This window comes from Chiloscyllium plagiosum, unplaced genomic scaffold (assembly GCF_037043375.1).
Source record: "Chiloscyllium plagiosum isolate Xiang-an unplaced genomic scaffold, Cpla_swu_hap1 HiC_scaffold_35, whole genome shotgun sequence".
NCBI classification, from domain to species: Eukaryota; Metazoa; Chordata; class Chondrichthyes; order Orectolobiformes; family Hemiscylliidae; genus Chiloscyllium; species Chiloscyllium plagiosum.
Genome location: NW_028270173.1, coordinates 65106336 through 65130105, shown reverse-complemented (window position 1 = coordinate 65130105; position 23770 = coordinate 65106336). Strand labels below are relative to the sequence as shown.

The window sequence follows — 23770 nt, the reverse complement described above, 5'->3', positions numbered from 1 at the left end:
GGCAGGCTTTCAGGGAGCTAGGTTGGAAGCTCAGAGTTAGAACGAACAGAGTTGTTGTCTCTGGTTTGTTACCCGTGCCACGTGATAGAGAGTCGAGGAATAGGGAGAGAGAACAGTTAAATGCGTGGCTACAGAGATGGTGCAGGAGGGAGGGATTCCGGTATTTGGATAACTGGGGTTCTTTCTGGGGAAGGTGGGACCTCTATAAACAGGATGGTCTGCACCTGAACCTGAGGGGCACCAGTAACCTTGGTGGGAGGTTTGCTAGTGCTCTTGGGGGGGGTGGGGGGGTTTAAACTAACTCTGCAGGGGCATGGGAACCCAGATTGTAGCTTTAGGGTGCAGGACCTGGAGTGTAGGGAGGTTAGGAACATGGCATCAATTTCAAAGGAGGGTGCCTGTAAACAGGAAAGTGGCTTGAAGTGTATATACTTCAATGCAAGAAGTATACGAAATAAGGTAGGTGAACTTGCAGCGTGGGTTGGTACCTGGGATTTCGATGTTGTGGCTATTATGGAGACATGGGTAGAACAGGGACAGGATTGGCTGTTGCAGGTCCCAGGGTTTAAATGTTTTAGTAGGGTCAGAGGTGGGGGTAAAAGAGGGGTAGGTGTGGCATTGCTTGTCAAAGATAGTATTACAGCTGTGGAAAGGACAATGGATGAAGACTCGCCATCTGAGGTAGTTTGGGCTGAGGTTAGGAATAGGAAAGGTGAACTCACCCTGTTAGGAGTCTTTTACAGGCCTCCTAATAGTCCTAGACTCGGAGAAGAAAGGATTGCGAGGATGATTCAGGAGAAGAGTGAAAGTAATAGGGTGGTTGTTATGGGGGACTTTAACTTTCCTGATATTGATTGGGAAAGCTATAGCTCAAGTTCGTTAGATGGGTCAGTGTTTGTCCAATGTGTGCAGGAGGGTATCCTGACACAATATGTAGACAGGCCAACAAGAGGTGAGGCCATACTGGATTTGGTTCTGGGTAACGAACCAGGCCAGGTGTTAGAATTAAAGGTAGGTGAGCACTTTGGGGACAGTGACCACAATTCGGTGACCTTTACTCTAGTGATGGAGAGGGATAAGTGTGCACTACAGGGCAAGAGTTATAGCTGGGGGCAGGGAAATTATGATACAGTGAGGCATGACTTAGGATGTGTGGCTTGGAAAAGTAAGCTTCAAGGCAAGGGCGTAATTGATATGTGGAGCTTGTTCAAGGAGCAACTATTGAGTGTCCTTGATAAGTATGTACCCGTCAGGCAGGGAGGAAAGAGTCGTGTGAGGGAGCCGTGGTTTAATAAGGAATTGGAATCCCTTGTTAAATGGAAGAGGGCGGTCTATGTAAAGATGGGGCGTGAAGGTTCAATTGGGGCGATTGAGAGTTATAAGGTAGCCAGGAAGGACCTGAAGAGAGTGCTAAGAGCAGCAAGGAGGGGACATGAAAGGTCCTTAGTTGGTAGGATTAGGGAAAACCCTAAGGCTTTCTATAGGTATGTCAGGAATAAAAGAATGACTAGGGTAGGAATAGGTCCAGTCAAGGATAGTAGTGGGAAGTTGCGTGTGGAGGCTGAAGAGATTGGGGAGACACTGAATGAATACTTTTCGTCAGTATTCACTCAGGAACATGACATTGTTGTCGATGTGAATACTGAGTCACAATTAAGTAGAATGGATGGCTTTGAGGTATGTAGAGAAGAGGTGTTGGAAATTCTGGAAAGGGTGAAAATAGTTAAGTCCCCTGGGCCTGATGGCATTTATCCTAGGATTCTCTGGGAAGCAAAGGAGGAGTTTGCAGAGCCATTGGCCTTGATTTTTATGTCCTCGTTGTCTACAGGAGTAGTGCCAGAAGATTGGAGGCTAGCAAATGTGGTTCCCTTGTTCAAGAAGGGGAGTAGGGATAACCCTACTAACTATAGGCCGGTGAGTCTCACTTCTGTTGTGGGCAAAGTCTTAGAGAGAATTGTAAGGGATAGGATTTATGAACATCTGGATAGGAATAATGTGATCAAGGATAGTCAGCATGGTTTTGTGAAGGGCAGGTCGTACCTCACAAACCTTAGTGAATTCTTTGAGAAGGTGATTAAGGAGGTGGACGAGGGGAGTGGTAGATGTGGTGTATATGGATTTTAGTAAGGCATTTGATAAGGTTCCCCATGGTAGACTACTGCAAAAAATATGGAGGTATGGCATTGAGGGTGAGTTGGAGGTTTGGATTTGGAGTTGGCTGGCTGGAAGAAGACAGAGGGTAGTAGTTAATGGTAAAGGTTCATCTTGGAGTGCCGTCACTAGTGGTGTTCCGCAAGGATTTGTTTTGGGACCATTGCTGTTTCTCATTTTTATAAATGACCTGGAGGAGGGGTTAGAAGGTTGGGTGAGCAAGTTTGCGGATGATACGAAAGTCGGAGGAGTTGTAGACAGTGAGGAAGGATGTGGCAGGTTACAGCGGGATATAGATAAGCTGCAGAGCTGGGTAGAAAGGTGACAAATGGAGTTCAATGTAGCTAAGTGTGAGGTGATTCACTTTGGTAAGAGTAACAAAAAGGGATACTGGGCTAATGGTCAGATACTTGGTAGTGTGGATGAGCAGAGGGATCTTGGTGTCCATGTACACAGATCTTTGAAAGTTGTCACCCAGGTAAATAGTGCGGTGAAGAAAGCATATGGTGTACTGGCTTTTATTGGTAGAGGAATTGAGTTCCAGAGTCCTGAGGTCATGTTGCAATTGTATAAGACTCTTATGCGGCCACATCTGGAGTATTGTGTGCAGTTTTGGTCGCCATACTATAGGAAGGATGTGGAGGCACTGGAACGGGTGCAGAGGAGGTTTACCAGGATGTTGCCTGGTATGGTAGGAAGATCGTATGAGGAAAGGCTGAGGCACTTGGGGTTGTTTTCATTGGAGAAAAGAAGGTTTAGGGGTGACTTGATAGAGGTGTACAAGATGATTAGGGGTTTAGATAGGGTCGACAGTGAGAATCTTTTTCCACGTATGGCGTCAGCTATTACAAGTGGGCATAGCTTTAAATTAAGGGGGGGTAGGTATAGGACAGATGTTAGGGGTAGGTTCTTTACTCAGCGAGTCGTGAGTTCATGGAATGCCCTGTCAGTAGCAGTGGTGGACTCTCCCTTATTATGGGCATTTAAGCAGGCATTGGATAGGCATATGGAGGATAGTGGGCTAGTGTAGGTTAGGTGGGCTTGGATCAGCGCAACATCGAGGGCCGAAGGGCCTGTACTGCGCTGTATTCTTCTATGTTCTATGTTCTATGTTCTATATCAGGAAAAGACAAAAGTAAACTTCATTCACTTGTGTATATTCTAAAATGGTCGGTTTCTTTAAACAATGTGAAATTCCGGTGTTCTGCAGAGCCAATGTTCCTAGTCCTCGGTCGGTTTACACACGTGGGACTCTCAGAAAGCTCTGTGGCTCTTATTTCCGAATTCCAAGAATCGCCGTACTCCCAAGCTGTGACTGTCTTTGTCTTCAAACGACTGTGCTCGTGATGGTCTTCACTTCTTCCTCTAATAGGCTTAAACATTGCTGCTTTGGAAAGTGGTTCTGGTTGCGAGTCATTACTGGTGGTCACGACCATAATTCTGACCAGTTTGCTGACCTGAATGGAAACTGAATGCACTGACAAAATTCATCGCGCCTCATAGTATCTCTGGAGAGAAAGAGACTTCATATTTCGAGTTAAATAGAATTCCTCTTTCTTGGACAATTAAAAAAAAGAAAGTGAGCTATTCTGTTTTGGATCTTGGTGACATCTAGGAATGTTGTTAGCCCTGCAGTCAACCAGACCAGCAGGGCGGGTTCTCTCCACAAATTTTCAAGTTCTTACGAAATACAGTATTTTACCAGTTAGCAACAAAGTTATATACTTCGTACTTGTTATTCGGTAAATAAAGATGTCAGTGGTGATATATTAAGCTCAATGGCTGATTTGTGTTCAATTTGGATAAAAGCGAGGTATTGCAATTTAAATTAGGTTAGATTCCTAACAGTGTGGAAACAGGCTCTTGGGCCCAACAAGTCCACACCGATCCTCCGAAGAATAACCTACCCAGAATCTTTTCCCTCTGATGAATGCGCCTAACACCATGGACAATTTAGCATGGCCGATCCACCTAACCTGCACATTTTTGGACTGTGGGAGGAAACCCACACAGACACGGGGAGAATGTGCAAACTCTACACAGACAGTCACCAGAGGCTGGAATCGAACCCAGGTCTCTGGCGCTGTGAGGCAGCAGTGCTAACCACTGAGCCGCCGTGCGGCCCCTGCAGCAAAAAAAAAGCAGGGCTGATGCAATTATTGGTAGGGCCTTGGGTAGTGTTGTACAACAGAGGGATCTAAGAATTCAAGTGTATAATTATTTGACTTTGCATCCCATATAAACAGGATAGTTTTAAAAAGGCGTTTAGCACTCAGTCCTTCGAGTGCAGGAGTTGGAAGTCGTGTTGACGATATATAGGACATTGCCGAGGCCAGTACTGGAATGCTGTGACCAGTTCTGGCCACTCAATTTTGGGAGGGTTATTATTAAGCTGGAGAGTGTTCTGAAGTGATTCACGAGGATTTTTGCTGGGTATGGAAGGTTTGTATTAGAAAGAGAGTTTGGGAGTATTCTCATTGTAGCGTAGGAGGTTGAGAGGCTTCCTTATGAAGTTTTAAAAATGATGAGGGGTAGAGAGACAGTTTGTAGTCGGTGTCTTCTCCCTGGGCGAGGGATTTTAAAACTAAGGGGTCACATTTTTCAGAAGCGAGAACAGAGATTATAAAAAGAGATAGGGGCAAATTTATTACACACAGGAATGAACGCATTTGGAATGAACTTCCTGAGGAAGTGTTAGATGCGTGTGCAATTACACATTTAAAAGTTGAAATGAATAAGTACATGAAGAGTGAATGTTAGGAGGGTTATGGGCCAGCAGCAGCTAGGTGGGACTAGCTTAGCTTGGGAATACATTTGGCATGGACTAATTTGACCAAAGGGTCTGTTTCCGTGCTGTGTGACTCTGGGAATCTATGATTGCATACATTTGACAGAAGTTTTACATTCCAAACGAGTCTTTCTCGACTCAATGCCTCTGACAGACTTTGTCCCGTGGCTTTGCCATGGGATGGGAAATGACGTATGCAGGGATTGCGAGCATCACTCGAGCACTTTGGATTTCAGGGGTAATTCCGTGAGAACAGTTGTATTAATCTGTTATCATTCTTTCATAACGCAATGTGGGGTGTCATTGACTTGGTTGGCATTGAGTGCCCTTGCTGAACTAAACTGCAGAAACTCATGACCTTGAACCACTTGCAGTTCATGGACTGGACAATATAGCCAAGAGACATTTCAAGACGCAGTTTAACCAGCGACAGTGAAGCCAGTGTGACAGACCACCAAGTCATAATGGTGGAAGACTTGGAGAAGATGTTTCAGATTTTAATTTTCACAATCATATGGTGGACAGGACTTTGCAGAGACAGGCGGTAGATTACTCATGGCAGAGTTCGAGGTCTTTGATCAGGTATTACAATCCCAGTTGTTCTATGACAGATCGTGTTCATTGCTATCCCACAGGATGCAAGTGGAAGGGTTTCAGTAGTAATTCTTTGTTGTTGAAAAAACTGAAATCACACTGGGAACTGAAAGAGTTTATTCATTAGCCCATGCAGAGAAAGGTAATGGTTCCTTGCTGTAATCGAAGTGACATCCTTCCTGACCATCCTGAAATCTTCTAAGTCTTAAATCCATGAGACAACTAACATTGGGGGTTATCTCATTTATTGCTGCTTCTTCATGTTCGTAATTGTCCGAGCAGGGAGCTACCTTTATCATCCCATATTAATTAATATTGTCATTCAGAGTTTGATTCCTGGCACGTGAATCCTGATTAATGCAGCAAATAAATATTAGTTTTTCTGTGTGTTCTTCACCATTGTTTAAGTTCTTCCGTCTGTCATGTTTTAAGACAATGGAGCACGCGAACTCAAAATTCGTTCGACTTTTTTCTCTGTGAAGTTACTTCATAATAGAATAGTATTTCCTCAGCTGTAGTTCAAGTGTTCAGAGTTGCACCCTTGAGCCATTCGATTCTGCATCCAACTTCCCCATCTAATTTTCAGTACAAAGAGAAACCTTGGAGAGTTGAGTACGTTTTTCCTTTTTGTGTTTGCAGGAGACGGAAATCTGACACCTACTGGAAAGAGATCATCATTTGGCAGGATTTTAAACAATAACTGCCATTACTACAAAACAAACGTAAACGTTTGTTCAAGATTTGGAGGTGCCATTGGACTGGGGTGTGCAAAGTTAAAAAACACACAACACCAGTTTAAAGTCCAGCAGGTTTATTTGGAAGGACCAGCTTTCGGAACGCTGCTCCTTCATCAGATGGGTGACCTGATGACAACCACTGATGAAGAAGCAGCGCTTCGAAAGCTGGTGCTACGAAATAAACCTGTTGGACTATAACCTGGTATTGTGTGATTGTTTCAGTTTATTCAAGTGTGTGAAATCATTTGAGATCATTAATGATAATGACCAACTTTACTCAATTTAGTGACTAACTTATTGTCAGCAAAAAAAGACAAAGAACTGTCAACGTTGGAAATTAGAAGCACAAATGGAAATTGCTGGAAAAGCTCAAAGGGTCTGGGAGCACCTGAGGGGAAAAAAACCGAGTTAACATTTCGGATCCAAGGACCCTCCCTTCAGGGATAATTATCAGTTTATACCAAGAAAATAAAAGTGATGGTCGTAGTAAAGTCTGACTCCACAAAGTATTGGACTTAAAACGATTTATTTAACCTGTTTGTTCAGTGACTTTGATTGCTAGGTCTAGCCCATACATTCGTCACTGATGAATTTACCTGTTGTATTAGAGGAAGTGCAGTTTCACCGCGTTCGTCCTGATTCTGTCCAGAAAGACAGTATAGAACGAAATCTCTGCGTTTGACATAGAAATGTTTCAACTTTTGTCCACAATCGAGGAGCAATAATTTGGCTTGGGAAAATATCGAAATAGAATCTGAGAATAAATGAAAACAAATGCTGATGTTATCACAATTGTTCAGAGTGTGAAAAGAATAGATTGGAAAGTTAAAGCAATGACAAAGGTTTTGGCCTAGCCATTTGACTATTATGCATTTTACAGTAGTCGATCGAATGGAGCCATGATTTAATGTACAGCTGTATGTATCCAGTAAATACCACAAAGGTTAAATTCACTGTTTCCATTTTAATTGACACATTTCAATGTTAAGGCTTTTGACAGAGAGAGAGAGAGAGAGAGAGAGAGAGCTAGCAACACATACTTAATGGGAGAATAAAGATGAAAGAGAGAGTGGGGATGAAAGAGAGTGCAGACAGGCATACTTTAAGGGAGATTGAAAGAGTGACTTCAGATAAAGGACATATGTAGAGAATAACACTGTGAGTTATTGAAAGGGATTGAAATTGTAAAATCAACTGGAGTATATGGTGGGGTGGGGTGACGGCGGTAGAGAGGAATAAAGGAAAAACAGAGATGTACCGAAAAATTGAAAGAAACAAAAATTTGCAGGGTCAGAGTTATTATTACATCTGCAATGAAGTATATATGCATAGACATTTGACCATTTACATCATGTATTCCGATAAATCTGTTCAGATATTACAGACTTACAGAGACTCATCATCTCACGTTTTTGAAGATCTGCACTACACACTACAAACCAGCACGATAAAGCAGCCGTTTCCTTCAGCTTACATTGTGTGTACTTTGTAATTTTATCATTTAAGTTGACAAAAGCTCTGTTACTTTTGAGTTTGAATGAACCTAAGTAAATTTCGGTGTGCTTGGTTTCATTAAATGCAAAGGTGAAATCCATATCCAGACATGGTACGCATTTTTGTCCTCAACCGTGTTATTTCACCAAACCTCGATGAGATTTCTTGAACAGGGAATAGCATTATTTTAAAAAATCTTGTTTATCTTCATGTTAAATTGACTTGTCTGCGTTTGCTAGGAGTTTCATATCTATTATTATGCAGTTTTTCTGAATTATAGCGCACGAATGAACTAACCCAGACTCAATCGTCCATGAGATTTGTAAGGAAAATTGAATGGGGTGTAGTGCCCAATGAGACTTCACGATTAGGAACGAAACTGCATCAATGGTAAGAGAGAATATCATGAAAGTTAGTTGAGATCTAATTTTTAAAGTTGAAACATGAACCTATTTTGTGTAAGATAGCCATTTGAAATTCTTCAACATGATTTCCAATCCTCTATTTATTTCTTCGATTCTTTTCATAACGAGCGAAGTATTAACTCTAGAGGACATGCTTGGCTGTATTACTGTTAACGAAAGTACACTCTTAACATGTTATACTCCTGAATCACTGAGTGTTTGTTTATAATAGCAATGTAATCTAGAACAAATTGTTGATAACATCATTAGTCAATTGATTCATTCTGTCATGAATACTGGTCAAGCTGTATTTTCAGGTATTCGGTCTGTGTCCAAAGACGAGTGATTAAGGGCACTGCGTTCAAAATGTTTTAGAGACCAACATAATTCTATTCGAACATCTGGAACGAAACCTTTCTCTGTCGAGCCCAACCCAACATACACGCAATTGCTGCGATTAAATGCGACTGTTTTGATGGTGGACGTTCCATTTGAAATTGCAAATCCCAAGCACCACATTTTCATGTTTCTCCAGACTTACTATGCTTATCTCCAAGCCAAGACCCATCCCTTTTTCAGCTTTTTGCTTGAGAACATTCTCATCCGTGATCATGTTTGATATAACTTGAACTGCTAAAAAGATTTCTAAGTTGACGTCTTCCCCGAGATATACCATTTCTTTTCTTCTGCCTACGTTGCAAATCCTAACTTCCAACAAGTGCAGCTTACATATCACCTCTGTAATAATTGACCTTAGCATTTTATTTTAGAGTAGACATTTTGGAGTTATGATCACATAGGCCCTGCTACCTAATTGTTATCCCTATTCTTTCTCTAAAAAGTTACGCTTTTTTCGCCATTGTAATATGTAAATGAAAACTATTCAAAAGCTATTGATAACACAAACTTCAAAAATATGCGTTGCGAGTTTAAATAGAAATATCAGACGAAATAGAGTTTGGGAAGCTATGATCTGATGCAATTCAGTAGCAAAATTACGAATGCAAGTCATTATTTCAGTGAAGGTTGTTATTTCTACAACATTTTTGGAGAAAATAAGTTTAGTAGCCCCGAGCATGAAAACCAGAAGGCAATTAGAGAAAATCATTAGGACAGTGTTGGCATTTAGTACAAGTGACATGAATTTTAAAAATCAGTAAATGTCGACAAACCTGCATACAGTAATGGTGAGATCATACCTGGTTCGTATAATTGAGAGAAGAACTTGCTTTGGAGACTGGTTTTTGAAACATCCGAGTGTTAAATCCAGACATATCTGGATGGAAGTTCAAGCATTTTGATTATATTCACATTGAATATTAGAAACATGAGTGATGAACATATTGACATAAACAAGTACCTGAAAGGGCTTGTCAAGTCAAAATATTGGGAGTACTAGAAACGTGAAACAATGAACTGATGCTGGACAACTCACGTGGGTCTGAAAGGACAGGGAAACACACTTATCGTTTTCAGTCCGGTTTTGTTCTTCTTAAGAACTGGACAGAACAGTTTTGAAGGAGAGTCATACGTAGTGGAAGCAGTAAATCTATTTCTCCCTTCACTGAGGCCACGAGGCCCGCTGAATTTCTGCAGTATTCTCTGTATTTTCTTTGGACATGGCAATATCCCATTTCAGTAAACACTTCGACTCAGCGAAATTGATTACAATATTAGAAAATTATTTCATTTGCAAGATATCTCACAACTCAATGCTTTTAAAAATCCTTTACAAACAAGTAAACATCGGATCATTAATATGCATAATGAATCATGCAGCCGACACAAAATCAAAGTGGGGCATGCGTAATATGCAAATGAAAATAATCTGATGAAAGGAAATTGTGTGTCTCCATCACTTGACAACGTGGTCTCGAAGCAACCAGTGACCTTTAACCAGATAATGGTACGCCTATGGAGTTCACCTGGGCAATTGCATAACTGCACAAAATATCCGTAGTAAAACTGTGGAAATTGTAGAATGTAGAAAAAGCCAGAAAGAAAAATCTGAAATATGCCGATATACATTCCAATGTTTACTGATTTAATTTTTGCGAACATTTTATTAGATTTATGCTTGTTTTAAAACCTCTTGTTCACTAAATCCGAACAAATGCTAGCTTCTTTCATTTAAAGACTACCTATAATAGGTTCACTGAACGACTTTGCAGGCAAATAAGGTTACCCCAAACGGCATAAATTGTTTATTTTATTTCAAAGTATTCATATTTCTTCATTTTTTATAGTTAGACTGGCGATGTTTTGCGAGCTATTTATTAAAAAATATGGTCTTCGTAGCTGCTTAGATGAAGACGTCTGTTGGCAAAGACATCTGTACTAGCTGGTTACATCGATCTTACGCTGAGCAGGTCCTCATTCGTCAATAATAATGTCTCAGTTAATTTCAGCCAGATTAAACTTCGTTATATATCCTGACGTATGAAGCCAGCTATAAAATTGCCTGGTTTACCAATGATAGATTTGTGATCATATACTGATATACGCTGTAAATTTAATATTGTACTGATCATCAGAGCGTTGTGTTTGTTCGCATCTTAAGTGATCCTAGAATATGGTCAGGGAATACAAAACAGTATAGCACAGGAACAGGCCATTCACCCCGCCATGGCTGCGCTGCTAACGATGCTATTCGAAACTTTGCCATCTGTCTGCACACCATCTGTACATCTCATTGACCTATCTGTTCATATGTCCATCTTAAATGCGTTTTAAACGTTGTTATGGGATCTGCTTCTAACGTCTTATCTGGCAGCGTGTTCCAGGCACCTACCACCCTCTGTGTAAAAAACCTTTCCTCGGACATGTTCTCGACACTTTGCCCCTTTCACTTTAAGTCTATGCCTCCTCGTATCTCCGTCACAGACCCTGTAAAACTACAAGCCACTAAAAACATCAACTTTGAAAATACCTCAACGTACAGAATTGAAGTGAGACTGTTGGGCATATTGTAGGCCTTTAATCCCTCTTCAAACACGGGAGCTCATCAACAAATTGCCCCATCGCCAACAAACGCTAGATGCTTTGTAACAGCTGTTTGCTTAATGTCAGCCTCAAAAAAAAGTTCACCAATAACTCTATGATACCCCTAATCTTAACACTTCGCGGCTAAGTGGCACAAGACATATGCTTAAAAAATGTCAAGAATTAACACCTCCAATAAGTGATTTTGCACAACTTCCAGCCTCATCTCCTTCGGACATGTCTGACTCGAAACTTATTAGAAAAGGCAATATAAATATTTCCCTTCAAGAAGACTTCAGTAATGAGTAATCCACCAACAGGCCTTCTAAGCCTATGAGACATCTAAAAGGAAGATCATTGTGTATCTTTCTGTGGACTTAGATCCACTGATTCGCCCACTCAACACTACCCTTACTTTGTTTACTGCTCAAAAATCTAGCTTTGCTTTAAAAAAATTTCAATGAGGTAGCCTCAACTGCTTCACTGGGCATGGAAGTCCACACATTCATCATTCTTTGGGTGAAGCAGTTCCCTCTCAACTTGGTGCTAAGTCTGGTTCCCTTTGTTTTGAGGCTATGCAATCTAGTTGTAGTTTCATTTGCGAGTGGAAAGAACCCCCCTGCTTCTAACTTTTCCATTCCCTTTCTAATTTTATATATATATCTATAAGATCACCTCTTATTCTTCTAAATGCCATTCTACACAATCTCTGCTCATAAGACAACCCTCTCAATTCTGGAATCAACCCGGTGTTCAGCCTCTGCACCCCCTCCAGTACCCGTACATCTTTATGGGCGGCACGGTGGCTCAGTGGTTGTCACTGCTGCCTCGCAGCACCAGGGACCTGGGTTCAATTCCCGACTCGGGCAACTATCTGTGTGGAGTTTGTGCATTCTCCCCCGTGTCTGTGTGGGTTTCCTCCCACAGTCCAAAAATGTGCAGGTTAGGTGAATTGGCCATGCTAAATTGCCCGTAATGTTAAGTGTAAATGCATGGGAATGAGTCTGGGTGGGTTGCTCTTCGGAGTGTCGGTGTGGACTTGTTGGGCCTGTTTCCACACTGTAGGGAACCCAATCTAATCTTTTGTTCAGGCAAGGAGACGAAAACTGTACGCAGTTCTCTGTGTGAGTCTTCTCCAGCTGTAGAGCTGCAGAAAATCCTCCCTGCTTTGGATAATATTCATTTGCTTTCTTAATTAACGACAAATCAACTTTTTTGTGAGTCATACACATCCCCTGCACAGCAGCATGCTGTAATTTTTCACCATTTGAATAATAGTCTATCCTGTTGCTATTACTCGCAAAATGAATGAGCTCTCATTTACTAAGATTGCACTCCATGTGCCACTTATCTTCATGTCATTTGCGACACTATAACTTGCTCCCCAAAAGTGAATTTGATTCATTTGAAGTTTAGTTTCTTTCTTCTATATTAAACCGAATAGATTTCAAGAAAGAAAATTGGAATCAAGTGGGTAGAGTTGTTCCATTGTTTTTCCAATGAGTAATGAACTAAAATTAAACAACGGTTGCAGTAAGTTAATCCAAGCTGTTAATGGCAAATCAGATATTCTTTCAATGAACTGGAGACTCTCGCATTAATTTAACTGAACCTAACATCGAAAGTCTGATAGATGAGTTGAACGTGTTAACCTCGCTAGCTTGTTCGGAGAAATCGAGTACTGCAGATGCTGGGGAAGTCAGAGTCGAAAAGAATTCTTGATGAAGATCTTACGCCCGAAATGCTGACTCTCCAGCTCCACATATGCTGATCTGCTGTGCTTTTCTAGCGCCGCCGTTTTCGACTCTCGCTAGGTTGTGAAAAGAGTCATGGGAAATAAAGGGTGCCACTGATTCGGCACAGCATAAATCAGATATAGATGCATTCATAACAGTGGACAGGTTGGGAATTAGGACAGGTTCTTTTTACTTTTCTCTAAGAGCCCAGGCATTTGAACTTTGCAAGATATAGGCCAGTTAGATGATCGGTCAGGAGATAATTCCTTTTGTCCAAAGGAACACACCCTCCAACAACACATTTAATTCTTTAAAATGTTGCTATTTCCTTTGTATATTGAGTCTTAATAAATTCGAAAACCAGAAATGAAGTCCAGAAGCGATGTGTACAATTAGATTTCCAACGTGTCACGAATGATGTGCTGGCAGTAACTAAATCCTAATTATCAAATTCAAATAGAATGGAGGCAAATATTCAGTCCTTGGAGACGGTTAACCCGAGCCTAACGCTTTAATTTTAACTGAGATTTGTAAGTGAGATGAAGCTTGCAAGATTGTTAATGCACAGAGACAGGGGAGATAATGGTTCACTCATACACTGTTATTCAGTATATTATGTATCGGATACAGAACGTACTATACCTAATTTAGGAATGATTAACGTACAAGAATGGAACAACATTATGTTAGCAAATTAAATCTAGCTTTAAACCACGAACCTTAGTTACAGACAAATATTTCGCAGAAACTTTAGTAATAAACATGTTCTGTAGTTTTAATTAATTAAGTCTGAACTAGAAATAAGTTAAGAATGCTAATTACTGAGCTGTTGCACAGAAATGGACTTAGAGGTTGTAAATGGATTTAAGAAATACATAAATATCTAAGTAAAGGGTAACAAACGTCAAGTGTGAAGCAAATTAATTCAGTTCATAGGATTATGGAAGAAATGCCAAACTGATTTAAAGATCTCACATCATTAAAGGCACCTAGGACTGTAATTAGTTCAGAGAGAGGGACAATAATGTAAAATTAATGCTTCAGAATGTTTCAGGGAAGACAGAGAGGTATGCAAAATAGGTGGGGAAGTTGCATTGCTGAAAAGGGAAAATATCACAGCTATCGTGAAGGAGGATGCCTTGGAGACCTCATCCAGTGAAGCCATATGGCTAAAGCCCAAGAGTAGGAAGTTTGTAATCACTTTGATGGCATTGTACTGTTGGGAGGACGTTGTCGAGAGTGGGAGCCCTGGTTTACCTACAAAGTTGAATCTCTTAGCGGGAGGAAGACGAAAGCCTATGTTAGAATGAGATCTGAAGGCTCAGTTACATCGCTTGAATTAGCCAGGAAAGACCTAAAGAAAGAGTTCAGAAGAGCCAGGAGGTGACATGAGAAGTCTTTGGAGGATAGGATCAAGGAAAACCCTAAGGCTTTCTATAGGTATATCAGGAATAAAAGAATAACTAGAGTAAGATTAGGGCCAATCAAATATAGTAATGGGAAGTTGTGCGTGGAGTCAGAGGAGTTAGGGGAAGCGCTAAATGAATATTTTTTGTACGTATTCATATGATAAAAAGACAACGCTGTCGAGGAGAATACTGAGATACAGACTACTAGACTAGATGGGATTGAGGTTCACAAGGAGGAGGTATTAGCAATTCTGGAATAGGTAAGTCCCCTGGCCCGGATGGGATTGATTTTAAGATTCTCCGGGAAGCTAGGGAGGAGATTGCAGAACCTTTGCCTTTGACCTTTATGATATCATTGTCTACAGGAATAGTGCCAGAAGGCTGGAGGATAGTAAAAGTTGTTCCCATATTCAAGAAGTGAAGTAGAGACCTGGAAATTCTAGACCAGTGAACCTTACATCAATGGTGGGTAAAGTTTTGGAAAAGATTATAAGCGATAGGTTTCATAATCGTCTAGAAAGGAACTAGTTGATTAGAAATAGTCACCATGATTTCGTGAAGGGTAGGTCGTGCCCCATAAATCTTATTGAGTTATTTGAGAAAGTGACAAAACATGCAGATGAGAGTAAAATGGTTGATGTGGTGAAAATGGATTTCAGTAAGCCGTTTGATAAGGTTCCCCACGGTAGGCTGTTGCACAATATAGGGAGGCATGGGATTGAGGGTGATTTAGCGATTTGGATCAGAAATTGGCGAGCTGAAGGAAGACAGAGGTTGATGATTGATGGGAAATTTTCATCCTGGAGTTCAGATACCAGTGGTGTACAGCAAGGATCTGTTTTGTGTCAACTACTTCTTGTCACTTTTTATAAACGAACTGGATGAGGGCGTAGAAGGGTGGGTTCGTAAATTTGCAGATGACACCAAGATTGATAGAACTCTGGATAGGGCAGAAGGATGTTGCAGGTTACAGAGGGACATAGATAAGCTGCAGAGCTGGGCTGCGAGGTCCCAAAGGATGTTTAATGCGGAAAAGTGTGAGGTGATACACTTTAGAAGGAGCAACAGGAATGCAGAGCTAATGGTAAGATTCGTGGTAGTGTAGATGAGTAGAATGATCTCGGTGTCCATGTACATAGATCACTGGAAGTTGCCACGGATGTTGATTGGTTTGAAAAGAAGGCATATGTTGTGTTAGCTTTTATTGGTAGTGCGATTGAGTTCCAGAATCATAAGGTCATTCTGCAGCTGGTCAAAACTCTGATGTGTACAGTTCTGGTCACCGCATTATAGGAAGGATGTGGAAACTTTGGAAAGGGTTCAGAATTTTGCCTGGTATAGAGGGAAGGTTTTATGAGGAAAGGCTGTGGGACTTCTGTTGGTGAGAAGAAGGTTGAGAGGCGACTTAATTGAGACAAATAAGATTATCAGAGGGTTAGATAGGATGGACAGTGAGAGCCTTTTTCCTTGGATGCTGATGGCTAGCACGAGGGGATATAGCTTTAAATTAAGGGTTGATAGATACAGGACAGATGTCAGAGGTAGTTTCTTTACTCAGAGAGTAGTAGTGGTGTGGAACGCATTTCCTGCAACTGGCCAACTTTAAGGGCATTTAAATGGTCATTGGAGAGGCATATGGATGAAAATGGAATAGTGCAGGTTAGATGGGCTTTACATTGGTTTCACAGGTCAGCGCAACATCGAGGGGTGAAGGGCCTGCACTGCGCTGTAATATTCTATATTCAATGTTCCATTCTGTATATCATTAACTTAGGAATGTCCCCAGAACATTATGGCATCTATCCCAAAATGCTGAGAAAATATCAGGAATGCTGCACGAATCTTTTGTGTTCTCTTTAGTTCCAGAAGACATCGCAAAGTCCTTGAGAATAGCCAGGGTTCCACCCCGCTTTTTGATAAGATCAACGGGGAAATTCCAGAAAATTAAAGGAAAACGAGCCTTACATCAATGGTAGGGAAATTACTGGAGAAACTTCTTAAATATAGGATAAAGTCTCCTCTTTTTAACCAAAAATATGGACTTATTATTAATAGGCAGCATGGCTTTGTGCAGGGAAATTCATGACTCACAAATTGGATTGAGCCTTTTGAGGAAATGGCAAAGATGATGGATGCTGGCACAGCGGTTCATGTTGTCCATATGGACTTTAGTTAAGGCCTTTGACACAGTCTCTCATGATAGGCTGATACAAAAGGTGAAATCACATGGAATTAGTGGTATGCTGGTAAGTCTAGCTTCGTCTTAGAAGACAGAGAATTGTGGTGGAGGCGTTTCTCAGTCTGAGGATTTGTGACCAGCGGTTTTACACAGTGATCAGACGCATGCTTCATAGAATTTCATAGTGTGGAAACAGGCCCTTCGAACCAACAATCCGGCACCAATCCGCTGAAGAGCAACCCACCCAGACCCATTCCCCCACCCGAGTACTCTGCATTTATCCTGACTAACACACCTTGCCTTCACATCCCTAAACACAATGGGCAATTTATCTTGGCCAATTCACCTGACCCGCATATCTTTCATTTGTGGAAAGAAACGGCGCAGCTGGAGGAAACCCATGCAGACACAGGGAGAATGTGCAAACTCTGCCCAGATGGTCGCCCGAGGTTGGGTTCGAATCTAGGTCCCTATGCTGTGAAACAGTAGTCGGAAAGACTGAGCCACCGTCTGTTCTAATTGCTTGTAATTGTGCAATGCTGCTCCTGTAATAAGGTTGTGGTCTCCTTGTTTTTTTTTCCCCAGGAGGTACTAAAAGACACAGGCTCTGTAAATAATGGACTTGGGAAGGTTTTATGGTCAGTTGGATTATAGCTAACAGATACTGCCTTAGACAAAAGGCTTTGAAGTTTAAAAATAACACTTGCACTCTGCAATGGGAATGGTCAGTTCTCCCAGCTCAGCTTTTTCGGGTTTGATATGGTTAGTAAGCAGCAGTGTTGTGTAGCTGCTTCACTCAAGAGAAGCAGGTCCATGCTGACATTCTCTCTCTGACTTCTCTCGTGTAAGACCCTGTGTTTGACTTTAACTTCTGAGACAGGGGTGTTTATGGGGTTGTTGCAAGTACTAGATGCAGCATCATTAAGTTAAATAGATCTGTTGGGTTTTCAGACAGGTTAAGTTATATGACATTCTCTTCTCTTTTGCTTGTGTTTCATTTGGTGATCTTGCAGATAAATTTGGTTTTGTTTAAAACTAAGTGGTTTGACCAGCTGCATCCCTTCGAGAATATCCGCCTTATATCTGCTTAAAACAATTTACAAAGTTAGAGTCTGAGATACTTTCTTGAAATGTTTTGAGGGAGTTTGGCCTGGTCCATATCAGTAATAGATAAAAAAAAAGTTTGGAGAAGAATCTAGGTAGCTTGATTAGTGAGTTTATGAAAAATACAAAGTTTGGTGGATCTTGCATAGTGAAGAGGATTGCCAAAGAGTACAACAGGATATAGATCAGCCAGAGAATTCAAAGGATAAATCGTAACTTGAATTTAGTCTCGAGAAACGTGGGATGATGCAGTTTGAAAGATCTCATGTCGGAGGATAATATAGAGTAAGTGATATAACTTTTAGTAACATCAACATACAGAAGGATATGGACATATACGTCCTCAGTCACCTGAACATGACAACGGAAATGGATAAGGTGGCTCAGAAGTTATATGCAATGCTTGGCTTCATCAGTCAGCCAGAAAAATGCTCTGTAGTCGTTCACTTATAGATGAAGGTCACAGTCATGCTGCAGTTCTGGCATTCATAAGATTGAGTTCGTCTTAATCAGTTGTACTGTGAAATTCTATTGTTTGGTTAAAGTGTTATCCGTCAACGTTAGAGCAGTAGTAACCAGAAGAAATATTCGCTAAGTATATATTGGGCAAATGGTTTAATAGAAAACCCCGAGATGACTTAGAGGTTAACTTGAAGTTAACATGAAATTTATCTTTCTTTGTGGTGAGAGATTTGTGCCCATTTATTTGTTACAAACGTTGGAAGATTCTTACAGAACGGTTGCTCACTTCCCTAGCAGTTTGTTTCAAGCATTTAAACGTGACAAGCTTTTTCAACTGAATAGTATGGCTCGTACGGGTAGAAAAGAATGTGCCAGATTGTTACCCAGGCTGGTGGATTTGTGAAATAAAGAAATGCTGAATAAGCTGGGACAATTTAACTGGAGCGTAGGAAATTGAGGGATGAGATATATGGAGGTTTATAAAATCATTAGGGGCATAGATAAGGTGAATAGCAAATGTTTTTCCCCTTACGGGGGGGAAGTTCCAAACTGAGGAACATAATTTTAAAATGAGAGGAGAACGATTTAAGAGAAGTGAGGGCAATGATTTTACACAGAGGGTGGTTCTTATTGACAATGAACTGACAGAGAAAGTGATAGGTGCAGATAGATACAACAGTTGCAAGGCGTTTTCACAGACAAATTAATAGGAATGGTTTAGAAGGCTGTGAGTCATATTTGGGCAAACAGGACTACTTTAGTTTGGGAAACTTGGTTAGCACGGATGGGTTAGAATGAAAGGCCTGTTTCCGTACTGTATGACTCTATACTGCCAGATCACTAATTCAACTGTAAAGGCATCGGGATGGGGGCGGGGAATAGCATGTACTAAAGTCTGGAGATCGGGAAAATGCACCATTGTGACACAAATGAGAGGATTGTCTATTTCAAACCAAGAGACAGGCAGCAAATCTCCACGTGCCCCATATGTGGTATGAGCTGACTCAGTTTGTTTTTGTAAACACAAAAATAAAGTTGCTTCTGGATTGAATCTTGGACATTTTCCAGAGAAAACAAAATCGCACCTGGAAATTTCTTAAATATTTAATAAGGTCATCGAATTAAACGTTTGCCAAGTAGATGAAATACAATGTGTGATAATCAGCTGCATTCTTCTGAAAGCTGGAATTCTCACTCCTCCATTTCTCGCCCACATTCTTCTAACAATATTATAATCCAATCCTAAATTATTTAAACTACTTAGTAAGAGGAAGAGGAGTCTTCATCAGATCTCCTGCAGTATGATGAAATAACTCAGTAGGATGAAATAACTCAGTAGGTTGGAACAATGAGCACGACTGATGGTCTGCAATACCATTCTTCCAAAAGGAATAAATAGTCCAAAATATGACATGATTTGACTTTTTTTGAAGTTCTGATACGTCATGAATATTGAGCTCATGTGTGAAAACTGGATTTATGTCGATGTGTTCATCGTGTGACCTACAGGTTAGACACTTGCCAGATGAGTTACCCAGCCAAATGAATCACCCATGCGGGTCATGGAAAAGTGAGATTGTGCTGAGGGCTTTGTTTGTGTCAGTATAAATACATCATTCTCTCCGTGGCAGGATTCAAAATTTTTCCACACTGGTCTCTGATCCTGATGCTGACCAGCTCGCTGGAAGATGAGCAGAGGAATACTCTTCGCGCTTTTTTTCTTTGTGATGACTCAGTTCATCACAGCTCAACATGAAAGCATGAATAGGGGACGCAGAGGTATACATCTGTCAATCTCTCTGATGGTTAAAACAGCAATTGTTCTTTTGTTTTTGCATTATGCCTTTTCCGTTAGGTCTCATAATTTGATTGGTCAGCATAATTATCAACAATCTTCCATGGGATGTGAGAATTTTGGCAATTCCAGCATTTGCTTCTCATCTTGAATGGCTCAAGAGTGGCATCATGACAAGATAAACTACCAATCCACTGTACATTATCTCGATCATGATCTATTCTTTTATCCTTATTCAGAATGAAGAGGCAGATATTAAACAAGCAACAGAGAAAGATTTGTGATACTAGTTCACAGTCAGGGTGGCATGTGAATTCAGGGAAAAGTGCAAGCAAACTCTTTTTGTGTTGGGTGATGGTGCACTCGTGATAGCGCCACCGGTTGGTTAGGCTGAGACATTGTTTCCCCTGCAACCCAGGAGATTGAGGGGTGACCTTATCAAAAGTTTTAAAATTATTAGAGGTATGCGTAACATGAATAGCACGTTATAGTAGGGGAGCCCAAAACTAGACAACATTGGTTGAAGATGTGAGTGGAAAGGCTTAAAAGGGACCTGAAACGCACATATTTTTCATATCTAGAGTGGTACATATATGGGTTGAACTGCCAGTGGAAGTGGGGGAGGCAGGTACAGTTACAAAATTTAAAAGATATTTGGTTAAGTAAGTGAATAGGAAACGTATAAAGGGATATGAGCCAAACAAAAGCAAATGGGATGATTGCGTTTGTAGTTTACGTTGGTTTGGACGAGTTGGAATGAACATGCTATTTCATTCCATGCTATATCCTTCTATGACTCTTCGGCACTGAATTGATAACCGAAAGGCCTAGGCCAATGCAATGTGTTCACGTTTCACCGAATGGAGGCACGTTTTGTTACATCTTTGATTCAGGAATAGTGAAAATCAAGTATAGTTTATCCTTAAACAAACTGCTGTCTCATTCATTCCACTGTGGAAATAATTCATCATTCAGAATACTTCCAGATCGTTGGGCTGTTCGGAAGAGGTAAGGAGGTATTGACCACATCCAAACAGCGTGTGTTTAGATGTTTGAAATTACAGTCTGACCTATTTGCAACGTTACCATTTGGAGTTATTGCACAATCGTTTGACTTTTTCTTAATAATCATGAGTGTATTACAAACGTTGCTGGCGATCTATTTAGAATTGTCTATTGCTTTTACTCCGTTGCATATGTGCATGCTGGAAGTTATATAGCTTGGTCCATAGCATTGTGCAGACGGAGACAGCACATTGTGTCCATTTCCTTTGAACAAAAGAACGTCGGTGCTATTGCCTCCTCCATTGTTCACTCAGTGGCTTGATCAGTCAATGTCAACTAGCATTGTAAAAATGGAAGAGGTTAAACAGCCAGTTACCATTTAACTTGGTACACTTTCGATGGAAACATTTCTAAAAATCAGAGACCATTTCCCAAGAATCCAACAATGTCAATTAGTCGGGTTACAAATCTCACTCCCAATTACATTGATATATCTTCTGAATTTACTTGAATAATGCAGAATGAAAAGTTTCAATGAAGTGAATTGTTTTCAGGAAATCATGCTGTCCTTAATGACTGACAGACTGCAAACATTTTCTCTTCAGCTTCTGCTGCAGATATTTGTTGGGAGGAATACGGTGAGTGTCGGCACAAAACATGTAATGATGATGAAGACCCAGTCAAGGAAATGACATGCTGTGATGGAATGCCATGCTGCCGGCTCAAACCCCGAGCTCTACCATAATCTATTTCCTCCAATGCGATCTCTTCAAACATCACTGAATAAAATTTCCATTCGTGCATAGCAACATTTGCTTGATTCTTCCTCGGTCTCTGCCTGCACAATGAGCAGAAATAAAATTCGATTGTATTGTTCACGATTATGTCTCTGTGTCATTGTCCCACCTAACATTATTGTACCATGCCTGGATGAAGATTTGAGATGACTTTGGAATGATTCGAGACTGAAAATTGTAACTCGGTGGGCATTCTCATAAAGGAGCTGAATTTTAAGTTTCCAAAGTTTGCAGGTACTTCACTCATGCTGGCATTGTGACTAAGTCGTTTGCATTGCTGACTATCTGTGTGGAGTTTACACATTCTCCCCGTGTCTGCGTGAGTTTCCTCCCACAGTCACAGAGATGTGTAGGTGAGGTGAATTGGCTGTGCTAAATTGCCCATCCTGCTCAGGGATGTTTAGCTTAGGTGCATTCGTCATGGGTAAATATAGGGAAATGAGTCTGGGTGGCTTGCTCTTCAGAGGGTCAATTTAGACTTGTTGGGCTAAAGGACCTGTTTCTAAGACTTGGAGGGATTCTGTAGATATTGTTTAGTCCATACTGATTGGTGACATAACGATTGCATTAGTACCACAGACTTTTGATTGGGTTTTGTGGAGGGAATTTCCTTGAGTACCTGAACAGTTCAATAACTGTCCTGATGCATGTACAACATAGAGAGGAAGCGATGTCTTTGAAAAGTTAAATTACATTGCGTCGAGGGAGATTTAAGTTGCAGGTTAGCTGAAGTTACCTTGCGTGCGGAGTTACTTTTATGCACAGTGAGTCCAGTTTCACACCTCACCTCGGACAATCTCTTTGTAAAATGAACTTCTAAACAAAGTAAGGCGATTCTGCAAGCAAGTGCAGTGCAAATTAATCTACAGGAAGTGGACTGGACTGACCAAATTGACGGGGTCGGGGCTCACGTTCAAATTAAATAAGGTAATTAGTGAAGTAGCAGGGATCTGAAAGAAGACAAAAGGAGAATGACATTAATAAAAGCCATGCACAATTTCACAGGCATCTAAAAGGGGAACTTGAAATGTTGGAACCTCATGTGTCTGAAAGGTCAACCTTTGAAAATATTACAAAAAATATAATTATGATGCAATGTGGGACTGATTTCTTGGAGGCCAGAGAATGTATGTTTGGGTTGTTTGGTTGCCTTCCGAAGAAAGGAAGATAAACGACCTATCCACCGAACCTTTTGAAGAGGAGATAAGAATACTGAAAAGAACCATCGTTGCAAAACCTGAAGAATTAACTGACCATTGGGACTTAACAGTCTCTTGATGATCACCATTCATCAAATGACCAATCAGGGAGATCCTTCAAATGGTGTCAAACAAAGTTGGATGACTGAAAACACAGGTGGGCGTTGCAGAGCCTGCCTAGTAGTTGAGAAAAACCGAAAGAACTGGGGTTGCTGTAAATCAGAAACAAAGACAGAAATTTCTGGAAAGCTGAGCAGGTTTGGTAGTATCTGTGGAGAGAAATCCAGAATAAAGTCTCGCATCCAGCTACCCTGCTTCAGGACTCCTGAGGAAGGAAGTTCTATGGAAGGATCACTTATCTCCACAGATGCTGCCATACCCGGTTTTCCAGCAATTTCTGTTTTTGTTTCTGGTAGTTAGATCACTCGGGGAAGAGGTAGTCTGATCAGCTACTTGGAGACGGTTCTCAGGGGAGAACTGATCATTCACTCCAATACGAATTTCAGACCGTCCAAGAAACCAATCCCCATGGACATTTACGTATAGCACTTGCAGGAATTGTACCATGTAAAGTCCAAATGAGCTTACTTATGAAGACCAAACTTGTTAGATTTCAGTTATTGACAGTAAATACAATAGGAAATAAGAATAGTTTATGAAGTTAAGTGATGGCGGCAGCAGGATTTTACAACGGGTAAGAAAGACAACATATCAATTACGTTAATTCTGTTTCACAAATGAGGACACATTTAATTTCTCAAAAATACTAGAAGTACATGACTAATGAGACAGGGAATTGAGATCAATCTCTAATAGTCGAGAAATGTGTTGCAGACATTGATGGGATTGAAGGAAGTATGCTGAGAATAATGGACGCATTGGTGACCTTAATTAAACAGTCTTTGGACTCTGAGAAGCATCCCATGGATTGCAA

At 40.8% G+C, this 23770-nt stretch overlaps 1 long non-coding RNA gene across 1 annotated transcript in view; it reads left to right on the top strand.

Moving 5' to 3' along the window:
* LOC148141068 (uncharacterized) overlaps positions 1-21718 on the top strand; it is a 59967-nt gene extending 38249 nt beyond the window's left edge. Inside the window, exon 2 of the long non-coding RNA XR_015752974.1 lies at positions 21446-21718. This is a non-coding gene — a long non-coding RNA (uncharacterized LOC148141068). The remainder of the gene's footprint in view (positions 1-21445) is intronic.
* Positions 21719-23770: the final 2052 nt, after the last annotated feature.